Source organism: Rhinopithecus bieti, unplaced genomic scaffold (genome assembly GCF_001698545.2).
Source record: "Rhinopithecus bieti isolate Rb0 unplaced genomic scaffold, ASM169854v2 scaffold_32008, whole genome shotgun sequence".
NCBI lineage: Eukaryota > Metazoa > Chordata > Mammalia > Primates > Cercopithecidae > Rhinopithecus > Rhinopithecus bieti.
Genome location: NW_016814433.1, coordinates 3,940,924 through 3,956,663, shown reverse-complemented (window position 1 = coordinate 3,956,663; position 15,740 = coordinate 3,940,924). Strand labels below are relative to the sequence as shown.

Here is a 15,740-nt window from a genome sequence, read left to right as displayed (position 1 = left end):
CTGGGACTACAGGCGCCCGCCACCTCGCCCGGCTAGTTTTTTGTAGCTTTTAGTAGAGACGGGGTTTCACCGTGTTAGCCAGGATGGTCTCGATCTCCTGACCTCGTGATCCGCCCGTCTCGGCCTCCCGAAGTGCTGGGATTACAGGCTTGAGCCACCGCACCCGGCCCATCTTGCTTTTTTTTTTGAACGGAGTTTTGCTCTTGTTGCCCAGGCTGGAGTGCAGCGGTGCGATCTCAGCTCACTGCAACCTCCGCCTCCCAGGTTCAAGCGATTCTCCTGCCTCAGCCTCCCAAGTAGCTGAGATTACAGGCGCCCGCCACCACGCCCGGCTAATTTTGTATTTTAGTAGATTTTAGTAGAGACGGGGTTTCACCATGTTGGCCAGGCTGCTCTCAAACTCCTGATCCGCCCGCCTCGGCCTCCCAAAGTTTTGGGATTATAGGCGTGAGCCACCGCACCCTGCCCCATCTTGCATTATTAATGTTTATATATATTTTAGTATATAAATACACACATATGTGTATATGTATGTGCGTGTGTGTATGCCCTAGCGGACCTGGAAGCATGCTGGAGGGGATACTAGTTCAAAAAGGAGGGAAAGAGGGATAGGCAATTTACATAGGGAGTGGAAACTTAAAGGAAGGGATGCATTTTAAAAACAATTTTAAGAACTTTTGCTGTACAATATACAAAGTAATCCTTTCTTTTGTTTTTTAGAGACAGGGTCTACTATGTTGCCCAGGCTGATCAAGAACTCCTGACTTCCGCCAGGCGCTGCAGCATTTTGGGAAGCCAAGGTGGGCAAATCACCTGAGGTCAGGAGTTCGAGACCAGCCTGGCCAACAGGGTGAAACCCCGTCTGTACTAAAAGCACAAAAATTAGCCAGGCATGGTGGCAGGCACCTGTAATCCTAGCTACTGGGGAGGCTGAGGCAGGAGAATCGCTTGAACCCAGGAGGCGGAGGTTGCAGTGAGCACTACTGCACTCCAGCCTGGGTGACAGAGTGAGACTCTGTCTAAAAACAAACAAAATAAAAAAGAACTGACTTCAGGCAATCTTCCCACCTCAGTCCCCCAAAGTCCTGGGATTACAGGCGCCAGCCTCCATGCTAGACGCGATGTAATCCTTTCCAATTTCAGTGCTTTTAGGATTGGATTTGTGGGTGTGGACACAAAAATAATGTGTAAGACATGCCTCAAGGTGAAAGCAAAGTGAGTCTAGGAGGCCCAGTTTATACTTTTGAAGGAGATAGACATAAACATGAACAATGCAAGATGGATTGTAAGAGGTACCCAAATCAATAAAGATCAGAGAAGGGATTAATGGGGTTTGTGGGAAGGGTAACATATTACATATGCCTATTACGAATAATATTATAAATAATATGCATATTCTATGCAAGGATTTCCAATTTTTTTTTTTTTGCACAAGGCCAAGCATGGTGGCCCATACCTGTAATCCTAGCACTTTGGGAGGCTGAGATAGGCAAATCACTTGAGCCCAGGAGTTCAAGACCAGCCTGGGCAGCACAGTGAGACACCTGTCTCTAAAAAATATAAAATAAATGTTTGCACCAAAATAAATTTGTTCTAACTTGCTATAACATATCTGAACAGGATCTAGCTTGAAGCACCAGGAAAAGAAATCAGTTTGAAGAGAGTCCCTATATGAACATGTATTCTACAAAATTGAAGCAATAAAAAATATTAAATTTATGGTGAAGTCCGGGTGGAAAAATGGTGGAATCATTGATGCTTCATAAAAGTGTATAAGGACAATGCCCCAAAAGAAATCAGCAGTTTACAAATGGATAATCCATTTTAATAAAACATGATTTTATTAAAACATGTTTTAATAAAAACATGACGATGTTGAAGATGAAGTCCACAGCATCAGACCCTCCACATCAATTTGTGAGGAAAAAAAGTAATCTTGTTCATGCCCTAATTGAAAAGGTTCAATGATTAACAGCAGAAACAATAGCCAGCACCACAGATATCTCAACAGACTTGGCCTACACAATCCTGACTGAAAAATTAAAGTTGAGCTAACTTTCCACTCAATGGGTGCCAAAACCATTGTGCCCAGGTCAGCTACTGTCAAGAACAGAGCTTTCAAAATTTCACACATTTTAAACAAGTGAGATCAAGATCCTGATGCCTTTTTTTTTTTTTTTTGAAGAATTGTAACCAGAAATGAAACTTGACTTTACCAGTACAATCCTGAAGACAAAGCACAATTAAAGCAATGGCTACCAAGAGATGGAAGTGGTCCAGTCAACGCAAAGTGAACCAGTCAAGAGCAAAAATCATGGCAACCATTTTTTGGGTTGTTCACGGCTTTTTGTTTATTGACTTTCTGGAGGGCTAAAGAATAATAACATGTGCTTATTATGAGAGTGTTTTGAGAAGGTTAGCCAAAGCTTTAGTGGAAAAATGCCCAGGGAACCTTCACCAGAGAGACCTTTCCACCATGATAAAGTTCCTGCTCATTTCTCTCATCGAACAAGGGCAATTTTGCAAGAGTTTCAGTGGAAAATCACTAGACATCACCTTACAGTCCCAATTTGGCTCCTTCTGAAGACTTTTTGTTTCCTAATCTTAAAAAATCTTTAAAGGGCGCCCATTTTTCTTCAGTTAATAATGTAAAAAAAGACTGCATTAACATGCTTAAAATCCCCAGACCCTCAGTTCTTTGGGGATGTACTAAATAAATGGCTGATATCATTGGTTACAAAAGTGTCCTGACCTTGGCTGGGCACAGTGGCTCACACCTGTAATCTCAGCACTTTGGGAGACCGGGGCGGGCAGATCACTTGAGGCCAGGAGTTCAACACTAGCCTGGCCAACATGGTGAAACCCTGCCTCTACTAAAAATATACAAAAATCAGCTGAATGTGATGGTATGTGCTTGTAATCCCAGCTACTCAGGTGGCTGAGGCTTGAGAACGACTTGAACCTGGGAGGTAGAGGTTGCAGTGAGCCAAGATCATGCCACTGGGTGACAGAGCGAGACTGTTTAAAAAAAAAAAAAAAAAAAAAAAAGTGTCTTGACCTTCCTTGATGGAGCTTGAGAAATAAAATTTGTATTTTTTAATTTTATCTTTTAATTCAATTTTTCTATGAACTGTTCGAAGTTCTCTTGTATGCACTGGCAATTGTGCTAAACACTTGGTCTGCTTAATTTCGTTCTCACAATAATCCCATGAGATAGGTACTGTTATTCCCATTTTTTAAATGAGGAAACAGACTCAGCAAGGTGAAGTTTCCCAAAGTCTCTCAATTAGAAAGATGAGGCCTCAAGCCTCAAACCCACCCTGTTCCGATTGTCTGACTCTCCAGAAAACACACTATTAACAACTAGTATACTGCTAATCAAGAAGGGGGAGTATTAGCAATTACTACCATGTATTGGGCTAGAGCACTGTGCTAAGTGCTTTACATGCTTTCCCTCCTTCCACCCTCACAATGAGCCTGTGAGGCTGAAAGTATTGCTTCCATTTTACGTATTGTAAACTGAGACCCAGAGGAGCTAGGGCTTAAACTCAAGCAGGTCTTACTTCAAGGCCAGTGACCTGGGACAACGAGCTGATGCAGCTCGTTCAGGCTCCGGGACTCTGCTTCCCTGGCTGAAGCTGTGCTCTGGCCGATGAGATCACAGACAGGGAGAGGATGAATGAAGGCTTTCCTATGGACCTGGTGTCAGGACAAAACAGTCCTATCCCAAGAGGAAAAAAATTAAGAAGGGCTGCGGCTCTGTCCCTGCCTCCTGGCTGAGGTGCTGGGAAACGCACTGAGTCATCTAATGGCAGGCCAGGCCCCTCGGAAAATGTTGGCAGCTGTCACCCCTCCCACGCAGCCCAGACCCAGAACTGGTGTTTGTCAGGACTGGACTACTGGCCTTATCTTAATGAACGGGCTTTGCCTGGCAGGATTCTAAGAGGTACCAAAGGGCCCAGACTGATCTAATTCCTTCCTCCTCGTGGTTGAGCTTTCTCCCTAGGAGATGGGCCCAAGGGACTGGGCATGGCAATTAACTATCAGCAACCTTTGCCCCAGCCCCTGCTTCCAATATACCAAATCCAGAAAAAATAAAGTGGAAAGGAAGACGGAAATCAGCCCCGAAAGGGAACAGAAGTTATAAAACCAGCCTTGTGGCAGTAAAAAAGGTGAGTGAGGGCTGCCCCGCTCTCTGCTTTTATAAATCATTAGGAAGGGATTTGCCAAGGCATGGGTCCCAGTACAAAGTCTTTCTTGGATTGAGCCAAAGAGGTTAATGTCACAGGCCCTGAGAGCATGCATGAGGATCCCAAATCTCTCCTGTCACAAACTCCGAGATTCAGGAAACAGAGGCCAGATTCCACCACTGGGAGGGGTGGAGGCTGACCAGCTACCCTAAGGGAGATCTGGGTACAAGCCCAAATCCTAGCTAGTAAAGATGCTGGACTTTGGCCACATCACACACTCACAGGTGATGTAATGCACACAGGCCCACTGTGGAAATTCTGACGAGATGGGGCATAGTTAACTTTACAGAATCAGGTGAGCAAGACATCTCAAAATCAGCTTCAGCCTAATCTCTCTCTATTCCTTTGGCCAGCATTTTTTGCTAATCTCTAAGGGTATAGATCTAGCTATAGATCTAGACAAGTTTCTTACTTGTCTCTCCCTCCCTCCCCAAACTTCTCTCCCTTGAATGTCTAGCATAAGAATAATCTTTCTAAAATCCCACTGTATACAGAGCATCCCTGGCTCCAAAACTTGTTTTGGCATCTTGCTACCTTTGTGATAAGGAACAAAGTAGTCTGGTACTCAAGGCCCTCCCAAAGCAACTCCAGCCCACTTCTGTGGTCTATATCCTATGGATCACCTATCTAGGTCTGGCCAGACCCTCCAGCATGGTCCCCCAGAGAGATGATTCCCTTCCCCTATGGGCCTATCTTGTTGACTCCCACTGCCCTGTACACTATAGCTGCTCCCTAGGCTTGGCCGACCCACCTCCTCCTCTGCCTTTTGAAGTCTCATTCATATGCTAGCTCCTCCAGGAAGACTTCCCTGATACCCAAAGCTCCAAAGTGAGCACTCCCTCCTCTGAGCTCACATGGAGCTCCACACAGTTCACAAGAGACTTATTAAACATGGCCTTTTAGTCACAGAGATGTCCAATCTCCTCCAAGAAACCAAAACTCACTGAGTGTAGGGACAGTGTTGATTGTCTAAATATATCCCCACAACAGGCACTTAGCAAACACTCATTTAATATGCTTCAACAAAAGTGAAAGAATGAACCAATGGTCTGGTGGCTATAACTTCAAAGGCAAGACTGACAGAACATTCTGGAAAATATCCCAAATCCTGAAAACAATCACCATAGACAGGAATTTTCACCGGTGTAAAAGGCTGAACTTAGATGATATAGGTTACAAAGGAACTAAGATTTGGGTCATAGGCAACTATGCCTTTTCTCTAGCCTAAGTCTTAAACCCAAGCCACAGCGTCTACAATCCCCAATGCAATATCCTTTGCTGTTGTAATTAAATAATATTAATAGTAATGTGTTTTTAAAATCTTAAAAATATACACTTGGGGCCAGGCATGGGGGCTCACGCCTGTAATCCCAGCACTTTGGGAGGCCAAGATGGTTGGATCACGAGGTCAGGAGTTCGAGACCAGCCTGGCCAAATGGTGAAACCCCATGTCTACTAAAAATACAAAAAGTAGCCGGGTATGGTGGCACATGCCTGTAATCCCAGCAACTAGGGAGGCTGAGGCAAGAGAATTGCTTGAACCCGGGAGGCAGAGGTTGCAGTGAGTCAAGGTCGCATCACTGTACTCCAGCCTGGGCGACAGAGTGAGATTCTGTCTCAGAAAAAAAAAAAAGAATATATACACAGACACACACATATACACACATATATATACATACATATATATGTACACGCGCACACACACACATATATATACACATATACACTTCAGCCTTGAGGCGAGAAGTGGTTTTATATAGAGAGAAAAGTCTTTCATTCATTAGCAAGGAGTTTAGTGCCTGCTGAGGACCAGGCACTGTTCTAGCCATGGGGATCCCAGTACAATTTGAAAAAGCCACCCCCCGCCCCTACCCAATATAATTAGCTTATATTCTAAAGGGAAAATAGACAACAAGCAAATAGACTAATCTATTTCTGCCAGGTCATGAGAAATGCTATAAAGAGAAACAACCAGGGCAAAGGAAAAAGTGTGACAGGACTGCTCCCTGAGTGAAAATAGGGCTTAATAGTCATGGGATTCTCTTCCTCCGTAAAGTTGTCAAGGCCCTTAAAACCAAAGACTGCAATATAAGATGTAACCACGATGTGAAATTTTAAAAGAACATTAAAGTATGTGCAGATGCCTTAAATAGAGAAACGCATCTTAATTTTTCATCATAACATTTGGCACTGAGTGGCCACTCAATAAATATTGGTCATATAAATGGGTTGCTGGGCGGTCCACAGAATGCCAGATCCTTCGACCAGGAGATGAATTTCCCCTTCCAAAACTTTGGGTGGTTTTTTTGTTTGTTTTTTGTTTTTGTTTTGAAACTGAGTCTCGCTCTGTCGCCCAGGCTAGAGTGCAGTGGTGCGAGCTTGGCTCACTGGCTCACTTGCCTCCCAGGTTCAAGCAATTCGCCTGCCTCAGCCTCCCTCCCCCAAGTAACTGGAACTATAGGCCTGCACCACTACACCTGGCTAATTTTTTTGTATTTTTAGTAGAGACGGGGTTTCACCATGTTGACCAGGCAGGTCTTGAACTCCTGGCCTCAAATGATCTGCCTGCCTCGGCCTCCCATAGTCCTGGGATTACAGGCATGAGCCACCATGCCCAGCCGCCCTTCCAAGACTTTGAATGGTAACCAACTCATGTCTGATTCAAAAATGCTCACTTATGGTTTGGTCCCTGACACAGCCAGCCACAAACAGCCCAGCCTGGGCTATTTCTATACCACCTTGAAGGGAAAGAAGGTTCTATTTATTGTATTTATTGCATCCTCATTAGCTTCTGGAGCAAACAGAGCTCACTGACCACTCAAAGCAGCTCAGACTCCCAAACCTCAGCTCTCCCATCAGAGTTTGTCCCCACACTTTCAAACTCCAGTTGGCTGTAAGTCAACAGAAAGGCTGGAATTGGGTAGAGATGAATTTGTTATGCAGTGTCTTAGGTTCCAAGCCCCCTTCCCCTTCCTTCCCTTTCCACTGTGCCTGAGAATGCAGCCTGCTTCTGGCCCTTGGCCCCCTTGCCAGGAGGGTGCTTTGTCTTGTGCAGGCCGCCAGGTATAGCCTGCTGAAAGGTGGCTTTTAGAGAAGAGAAAAATGAGAACAGTTTAGGTTGCGGCTGAAACAGGCCTTCCTATAAATGTCCTGCCCTGGTGATGGTACCTGGAAAGAAAGAGACCTCGTCTTTATCCAGGGGAATAAACTGAAGTTTCAAGAGCCTTTCATCCCCTGTTGAGGTCTGTCTAGCCTTTTCTCCCCTATTGATGGAACTTGACACCCTGCCATGCTCCCATGAATCTCTGGCTAGTCCTAATTTCTTCCCAGAAGGCTCCCTGAACTGTGGACTTCCTCCTGATCTAGAACCTCATGGTCTTCCTGACTTCCCCAAGCTTCAGTCTTCACTCTCATCCTTGGCTGTCATCCCAGCCACTTGACAGCCACTATCCACACCCCACAGTGGCAGCTGCCTCCCAAGAAATGGATGGCATGACACTGTTAATTGCTCATTGGGTTAACACCTGGCAACCCCAAGGGCTGTTGACATCACACCTCCATAAACAGTGTGACTGTCCCTGGGAAAAAAATGAGATGTGCTCACATACCTTTATATAGACAAGGTGGCGCCAGGTTTACCTATTCCCAAACTAGACTAATGAAATGACGGGGCTGAAGAGAAATGGAGTGTTTCTTACCAGTCTAAGCTTATTAAGCAATCTCTGCCTGATTCCCATTACCAGGTAAGCCAATGAGTCAAAGTTGCCAGGACTAAAAGATCATGCTTCCAACCATTCAACAAATATTTAATGAGGGCCTGGCCCTGTTCTAGATGCCTGGCATAGCACAATTAACAAAAGAAGCTAAATTATTTCCTTCCTGGAGGTTTTCTAAAACTGAAAAAAAAAAAAAAAAAAAAAAGAAGGAAAATAGAAGGGAAACAGAAATAGACAAAGAGGCTGGGCTCAAGGGCTTACTCCCGTAATCTCAAGACTTTAGGAAGCTAAGGTGGGAGGATCACTTGAGGCCAGGAATTCAAAACCAGCCTGTGTAACATGGCGAGACTCATCTCCATGTAAATTTAAAAATTAGCTGGGCAAAGTGGCTCACATTTGTAATCCTAGCTATTCTGTAGCCTGAGGTGGGAGGATGGCTGGAGGCCAGAGATTTGAGGCTGCAGTGAGCCATGATAGCACCATGGGTTAGTTGCCTGGGTAACAGAACAAGACCTTAACTCAAAAACAAAGAAAAAAAATAGACAACCCTGAGTATGTCAGCAGTAACAAGTGCTAAGGAGAAAAAACTAGGCAAGGTTTTTTTAATATTTTAGATTTAAGGTAGCACCTAGGACAGCAGCCATGCCTTATTTATCTCTGACCCCAATGCCTGGCATGTTATGGGCAATTAACATTTATTGAATAAAAGCTTTCAATGATTTTTTTTTTTTTTTTTTTTAAACAAGGTCTCACTCTGTCACCCAGGCTGGAGTGCAGTGGTTCACTCAGTCCACTGCAGCCTTGACCTCTTGGGCTCAGGTGATCCCCCCACCTCAGCCTCTCAAGTACTTAGGACCACAGGCATGTGCCACCACACCCAGCTAATTTTTGTACTCTTTGTAGAGATGGGGTTTCACCATGTTGCCCAGGCTGGTCTCAAACTCCTAGGCTCAAGCGATCCTCTACCTCGGCCTCCCAAAGTGCTAGGATTACAGGCATGAGCCACTGCACCTGGCCTCAAAGCACTTTTTTAGTTTAGAACTCTAATAAAGAACTTCCCTTTAGAAACAAGCAATAAGAAGCAATTGACAAATGTTTAAAAGCAAGCGGCTAAGAAATATGTGAATCATATCCTACCTTGATCCTAATCAAACACATTCAAAGTAGGACAGCAAAGAAGAGAGTCCATATTTCATCTAACAGGTATAAGAGATTCTAAAACATTAGACGACAAATGCATACAAGAGCACTGAGAAACTAGCACCCTCGTGTAAAGGGCTGAGGAGGATGTCACAATTCTTGGTAGGGAGTTTAGCAGCCTGTATCAAACACTTAAAAATGTGGAACCTTGGCTAGGCACAGGGGTTCACGCCTGTAATCCTAGCACTGTGGCAGCAAGGCAAGAGGACTGCTTGAGCCCAGGAGTTCAAGACCAGCCTGAGCAAGACAGTGAGAGCCCGTCTCTACAAAAAATGTAAAAGGAATAAAAACTTTATATTAAAAAAAAAAAGGTCTGGGTGTGGTGGCTTACGCCTGTAATCCCAGCACTTTGGGAGGCCGAGGTGGGCAGATCACAAGGTCAGGAGATCAAGACCATCCTGGCTAACACGGTGAAACACCATCTCTACTAAAAATACAAAAAAACAATTAGCCAGGCGTGATGGCGGGCACCTGTAGTCCCAGCTACTTGGGAGGCTGAGGCAGGAGAATGGCATGAACCTGGGAGGTGGAGCTTCCTGGGAGCCTAGATCGCACCACTGCACTCCAGCCTGGGCGACAAAGCAACAAAGTGAGATTCCACCTCAAAAAAAAAGAAAAAGAAAAAGAAAAAAAACAAAGGTGCAAACGTTGTGATCCAGCATTCTGCTTCTAGGAATTTACCCAAAGGGAACTATTCAGGATGTGTGCATATTGTCCAACAGGATGTTCATCAAAGCATTGTTTAGCAAAAAATTAGGGACAACATAGACTAAAGGACTAATGAAGTGGAATGATGTGATAGCTACACAATATAAGAGTATCCAAGCCGGGTGCAGTGGCTCAAGCCTGTAATCCCAGCACTTTGGGAGGCCGAGGCAGGCAGATCACGAGGTCAGGGGATCGAGACCATCCTGGCTAACACGGTAAAACCCTGTCTCTAGTAAAAATACAAAAAATTAGCTGGGTGTGGTGGCGGGCGCCTGTAGTCCCAGCTACTCGGGAGGCTGAGGCAGGAGAATGCCGTGAACTCAGGAGGCGGAGTTTGCAGTGAGCCGAGATCACACCACTGCACTCCAGCCTGGGCAACAAAGCAAGACTCCGTCTCAAAAATAAAAAAAAAAAAAAACAGTATCCAAATGGTAACAACAATGCTATAGAAGAATATTAATAAGGAAAATGTCCACAATATGCAGTTAAATGAATCAAGCAGTTAACAACAGGTATGTGATCCCATCTTTGTAAAGTAGAAAAACATGCATACATTGTCATTAGACAAAGAGTCTGGGGACAAAGACACCAAAATGAGGTAAGATCACAATCTAATCTCTCTCTGTCTCTCTCATCTGTTCTTCCTTCGTTTTTTTTCTTTTCTGTATTTTATCAAAAATGTCTTAAATGTGTAATTTTCTAAAGTTTAAAAACTAAGGATGCATCCATACTTAACAAAGCAAGATAATTTCCTCAAAATTCTTTGTAAATGATGTAAACTATTTCCTAAGCCTATGGATTTAGGATCTGTTATAATTTTTTTTAAAGGCAGCCTTTCAGCCAAGTAACCCCGACCTGGGCACTCACATCAGTAAAGCCTTAATGGAAGGGTTCCCAATTCTGCAACACAGATCTTAGGAATTAATTCCCTTCTGCTATGACTCCCTAATTAGCCCAACCTGATGTTATGTTGTTATGTACAGTTTCCTCCTTTTTTTTTTTTTTGAGACAGAGTCTTGCTCTGTCGCCCAGGCTGGCCCAATCTCCACTCACTGCAAGCTCCGCCCCCCGGGTTCACGCCATTCTCCTGCCTCAGCCTCCGGAGTAGCTGGGACTACAGGCGCCTGCCACCGCGCCTGGCTAATTTTTTGTATTTTTAGTAGAGATGGGGTTTCACAGTGTGAGCCAGGATGGTCTCGATCTCCTGACCTCGTGATCCGCCCGTCTCGGCCTCCCAAAGTGCTGGGATTACAGGCATGAGGCACCGCGCCCAGCAATCTTTTCAATTTCATACCTTCTAAACACCTACTAACTGAAAACATAACGATATCTGAGACTTTCAGTGGTAGAAATACCTGGGATGTCAATTATCACTAATCTGGAATGTTAAGGATTGCTTCTCTGAGCAGCGGGGGCCGGAGGGGGTGTCACTTGTCTGGTGACCACTGTCTAAATAAGAACAAAACAATACTCCAACCATTTAAAACTAAATATGGCAAAATAACAGTCATGAGATCACAGAAGAAATTTCACACTAGTTTTCACCCATCCCTGTATGATACAACACAAATCTAGATGTCTGCTTCGAAATTACAAGGGGGGGCCAGGTGCAGTAGCTCATGCCTGTAATCCCAGCACTTTGGGAAGCTGAGGTGGGTGGATCACGAGGTCAGGAGTTCAAGACCAGCCTGGCCAAGATGATGAAACCCCATCTCTACTAAGAATGCAAAAATTAGCCAGGCGTTGTGGCAGCCACCTGTAATCTCAGCTGCTCAGGAGGCTGAGGCAGAGAATTGCTTGAACTTGGGAGGCAGAGGTTGCAGTGAGCCGAGATGGCGCCACTGCACTCCAGCCTGGGTGACAGAGCAAGACTCTGTCTCAAAAAAAAAAAAAGAAAAGAAAAGAAAAGAAAATTACAAGGGGGTTTTATGGCCTTTACATGGAAAACATTCTCCGCTCAAAATTAGGTGATAGGACTTCTCCAATCAGAAGTGCCTATAATATAGAGGTGGATTTTTACTCATAAACACTGAATTGCAGACATGAAACATCCCTGGTTCCATGTTAATCACGGTAGAAATGCCCCTTCCAGGAGAGGGAAGCAGGCCAGGCAGAAGAGAAGACATTCACTGAAGTACTGGGGACAAGATAAAGGGGAGGCAGGGGGCTGGGCGTGGTGGCGGGCGCCTGTAATCCCAGCTGCTTGGGAGGCTGAGGCAGGAGAATCACCTGAACCCGGGAGGCGGAGGTTACGGTGAGCTGAGATCACGCCACTGCACTCCAGCCTGGGCAATAGAGCAAGACTCCGTCAACAACAACAAAAAATGGTGGGGGTGGAGGGGATAGGCAAGGGAGCCCTTTCTCCAAGCATGTTGCTGTTTCAACAATTTTCTAAAGATTGCGTGTTAACAGGATGGTTATTAACACCCTGATAAAAAGATATTAGAGGAAGTTGTTTGAAAGCAAGAGGCCCAGACACATAGAGAAGAGGATCAAAGGACAGCAAGGTCCACCCTCCCTCGCCTGTCATTGCAGGTACCACCTTTTCTCAGGGCTCCCACACTGGTGTGAGAACCCAGCCATGCCTCGTGTTACTCACCTTGGCCAAATCAGCCCTGTCCCAGCTGCTTTTGTTAAAATGACTTCCCTTCTCTGGGCCTCAGTTTCTTCATCTGTAAAATGAGCAAGTTGAACCAGATGACACTGTTGACAGTGAGTGAGTCAGGACCCACGCTGACATCTAGCCAAGCACCATCCTGGCGGAGCGGAGAGCCCTTCTTCTCCTTGGCCAGTCTGCAGAACGTGACAGCAGAGCCGGCCCTCTCCTGGGAGGGTGAGGATAATGACTAAGGATAGTCTTATTCTTGCCAACGTTCCTCTCTATGCCCTAAGGAATTGCTGATCTTGCAGAATGCACCACTTCATGGGCATCTAAGGTCTGGTGTATCTGTTTCCTGTGGCTGCTATAATTATCACAAGCCTGGTGGCTTAAAACAACAGATTTATCTTCTTGCACTTCTGAAAGTCAGGAGTGTCTAAACTGATACTTAAGGAGCTAAAATCAAGGTGTCGGGCAGCGTTGGTTCCTCCTGAAAACTCAGGGAGAGTCAGTTTCTTGCCTCCTCCAGCTTCTAGAGGTCACCAGTGCTCCTTGGCTTGCGGCTGCATTTGCTCCCATAGCTGCTTCCATCATCATATTGCCTTCTCTGATTTTGATAAGCCTCCCTCTTATAAGGACTCTTCTGATTACATTGAGCTGGCCCAGATAATCCCCCCATCTCAAAAGCCTTAATTATATCTGCAAAGTCCCTTTTGCCATATAAGGTAACATACAGGTTCTGGGGATTAGGATGTGAACATTTTTGGGGGGGCTATTATTCTGCCTACCCCTTTCTGATCTTCCAGTTTTACCGCCTGCACGTTATTTGCTATTTCTGCATATCATCTTTGAATATTTATTTTAATTTACTCACGTATTTAAAGATTAGCTTAAATCTTCCATTAACCTCATTCTAAACGATCATTTCTATGAAATCATAGAATTTGATGCTAATTGTATTTTCCGTAACATTCCCTAAAATAAATACCTAACTATTGAAATTTCAAATGTGCATCTCTTACCACCTAACATCAATCTGCCTGTCAGCAGTAGTACACAGACCATCACTTAGGGAATAAAAATATAGTCCAGCCTACTGAATTTACAGAAAAGGGTAATTTGTCCAAGAATACACACGAGCAAAGAGCAAAACTTCAGCTACACCCACAACTTCTGCTTCCTGTCTCCATGCTCATCAATGACAACTTGAAAGTACGTCAGCTTTTCCTTAATAGCATCCCTAACATTAATGATTCATATAATATAAGGCTTGGTTCCTCTTCTCTTACACTCATAGATATTTTATATTTGAAAAATGGGGCTTCCCTTTGCTTCCCCTATCAACCAGTATTCATACATCTGACTTATAAACAGCAGCCTGTTTACTTGACCCACATCTGGACAGCGTCCAGGCCCCAGGGAAGAACAAACTGAGAATGGAGGTCAGTGGCCAGTGGTGACTTTGTAGTTTGCCCTTTGGCATCTGTCCCAGATGCAAATTGAACTTTGAAACCACTTTTGAGAAGCCAAGAGTCCTTTCTGTACACAGAGTATGGGATGATGTAATTGTCCTCTTCTTATATAACAATCTGCATGCAATTTTAAAAAATAGCTGTCATTCGTTGAATATTTAGTATGGGACAGGCCCTGTGTCAGGTGTTTTAATTTTATTTTTGGGGGCTGCCTCCTGAACCAGAGCAGGTTCAGAGAACTTAACTCACGTAAGTGCTTTACAAACACTCATTCATAACGATGCTATGAAGCAGCTATGTGTGTTCCCACTTTACAGACAAGGAAACCCAGTCCTAGAGAGGTTAAGCAACGTCTCCAAGGTCACACAGCTAGTATGACAAGGTCAGCATTCATAGACCCTCAGACATAACTTTGGAATAATCTGCCACATGAGAAAACCAGGGAAGTTGAGGAATCTGCCCAAGGACATATGAGTCTGAGTTAGTGGCAGACTCAGGGACAGAATTCAGGTCTTCAGCTCTTAGACCAGTCTCTGTCTTTGGATTTTTCTCTCTGTTAAGCTATTATCTCTCGGGTGATCTGCTTCTTTTTTCTCTTTATTCCATCTCACACTCCTTCATCGGTGCTTCTGGCCCTCATCAGTTTCACGGTGATGCAAAGCTGTGGAGATATCTAATGAGGGTCCCAGAACGACCCTTCCCGACCACTCCCTCTGACCCAGCAACAAACATGGAAAGTTCTAGACAATCTCCATGAGTCTGTATTCATTACGCTGGAATTAGTAATAATGTAACCTGAAAAGAATTAAAGTTTACCTTTATCCTTTTTCCCCCCCAAAAAAAGAGAATGCTAAGCAGAAACATGGTGGAAACAGGATTAGATGGGGTCATGATCAACAGAGGTACTTGTTAATCAAAATTTTAACCCAATAGGAACCCACATGTGTGTCATTTAGGAGATTGGCTAAATAAATGATTGTATATACATACAAAGAAATACTGTATGGTCACTGGAAATGATGTCATAGAACAATGCACATGAGAACAAATTATGATTTCGTAAGTTGAAAGCATGACACAAAATAAAATTACTCCACTTTTCTTTTTATAAGTATATGCTCAGGAAAAAAGACTGGGAGGATATAAATGGTGGTTATCTCTGAGTAATTCATATTTTCTTTTTTGTGTTTATCAGTATTTTCCAAATTTTCTACAGCAAATACATATTAATTTCATAATCTAAATCATCAAAAACTTTAGATGAAGTCATTAAGAACCACTATTTTCTGAAGTCTGTGCTCTGAGACTGCGTATACAAGAAAATAAGGGATCAGGCCAGGTGTGGTGGCTCACACCTGTAATCCCACCACTTTGAGAGGCCCAGGCAGGAGGATTGTTTGAGGCCAGGAGTTCAAGACCATCCAAGGCAACATGGCAAGACACTGCCTCTATACAAAATTTAAAAAATAGCCAGGTATGGTGGTGTGTGCTTATAGTCTCAGCTACTTGGGAGGCTCTGGTGGGAGGATCACTGAACCTAGGAGGTTGATGCTGCAGTGAACCATGATCATATCACCACACTCCAGCCTGGGTGATAGAGTGAGACTCTGACAAAAAATAAAAAAGAAGAGAGAGAGAAAGAAGAAAAAAAGAAGGAAAGAAAGAAAGAGAGAAAGAGAGAGAGAGAGAAAGAAGAAAGGAAGGAAGGAAGGAAAAAGAAAAGAGAGAGGAGGGAGGGAGGGAGGGAGGAACGAAGGAAGGAAGGAAGGAAAAGAAAAGAGAGAGAGGAGGGAGA

At 44.2% G+C, this 15,740-nt stretch overlaps 1 protein-coding gene across 1 annotated transcript in view; it reads right to left on the bottom strand.

The window, feature by feature from the left end:
• Window positions 1-15,740, bottom strand: part of NDEL1 (nudE neurodevelopment protein 1 like 1) — a 65,680-nt gene that overhangs the window by 44,125 nt on the left and 5,815 nt on the right. The window lies entirely within an intron of this gene.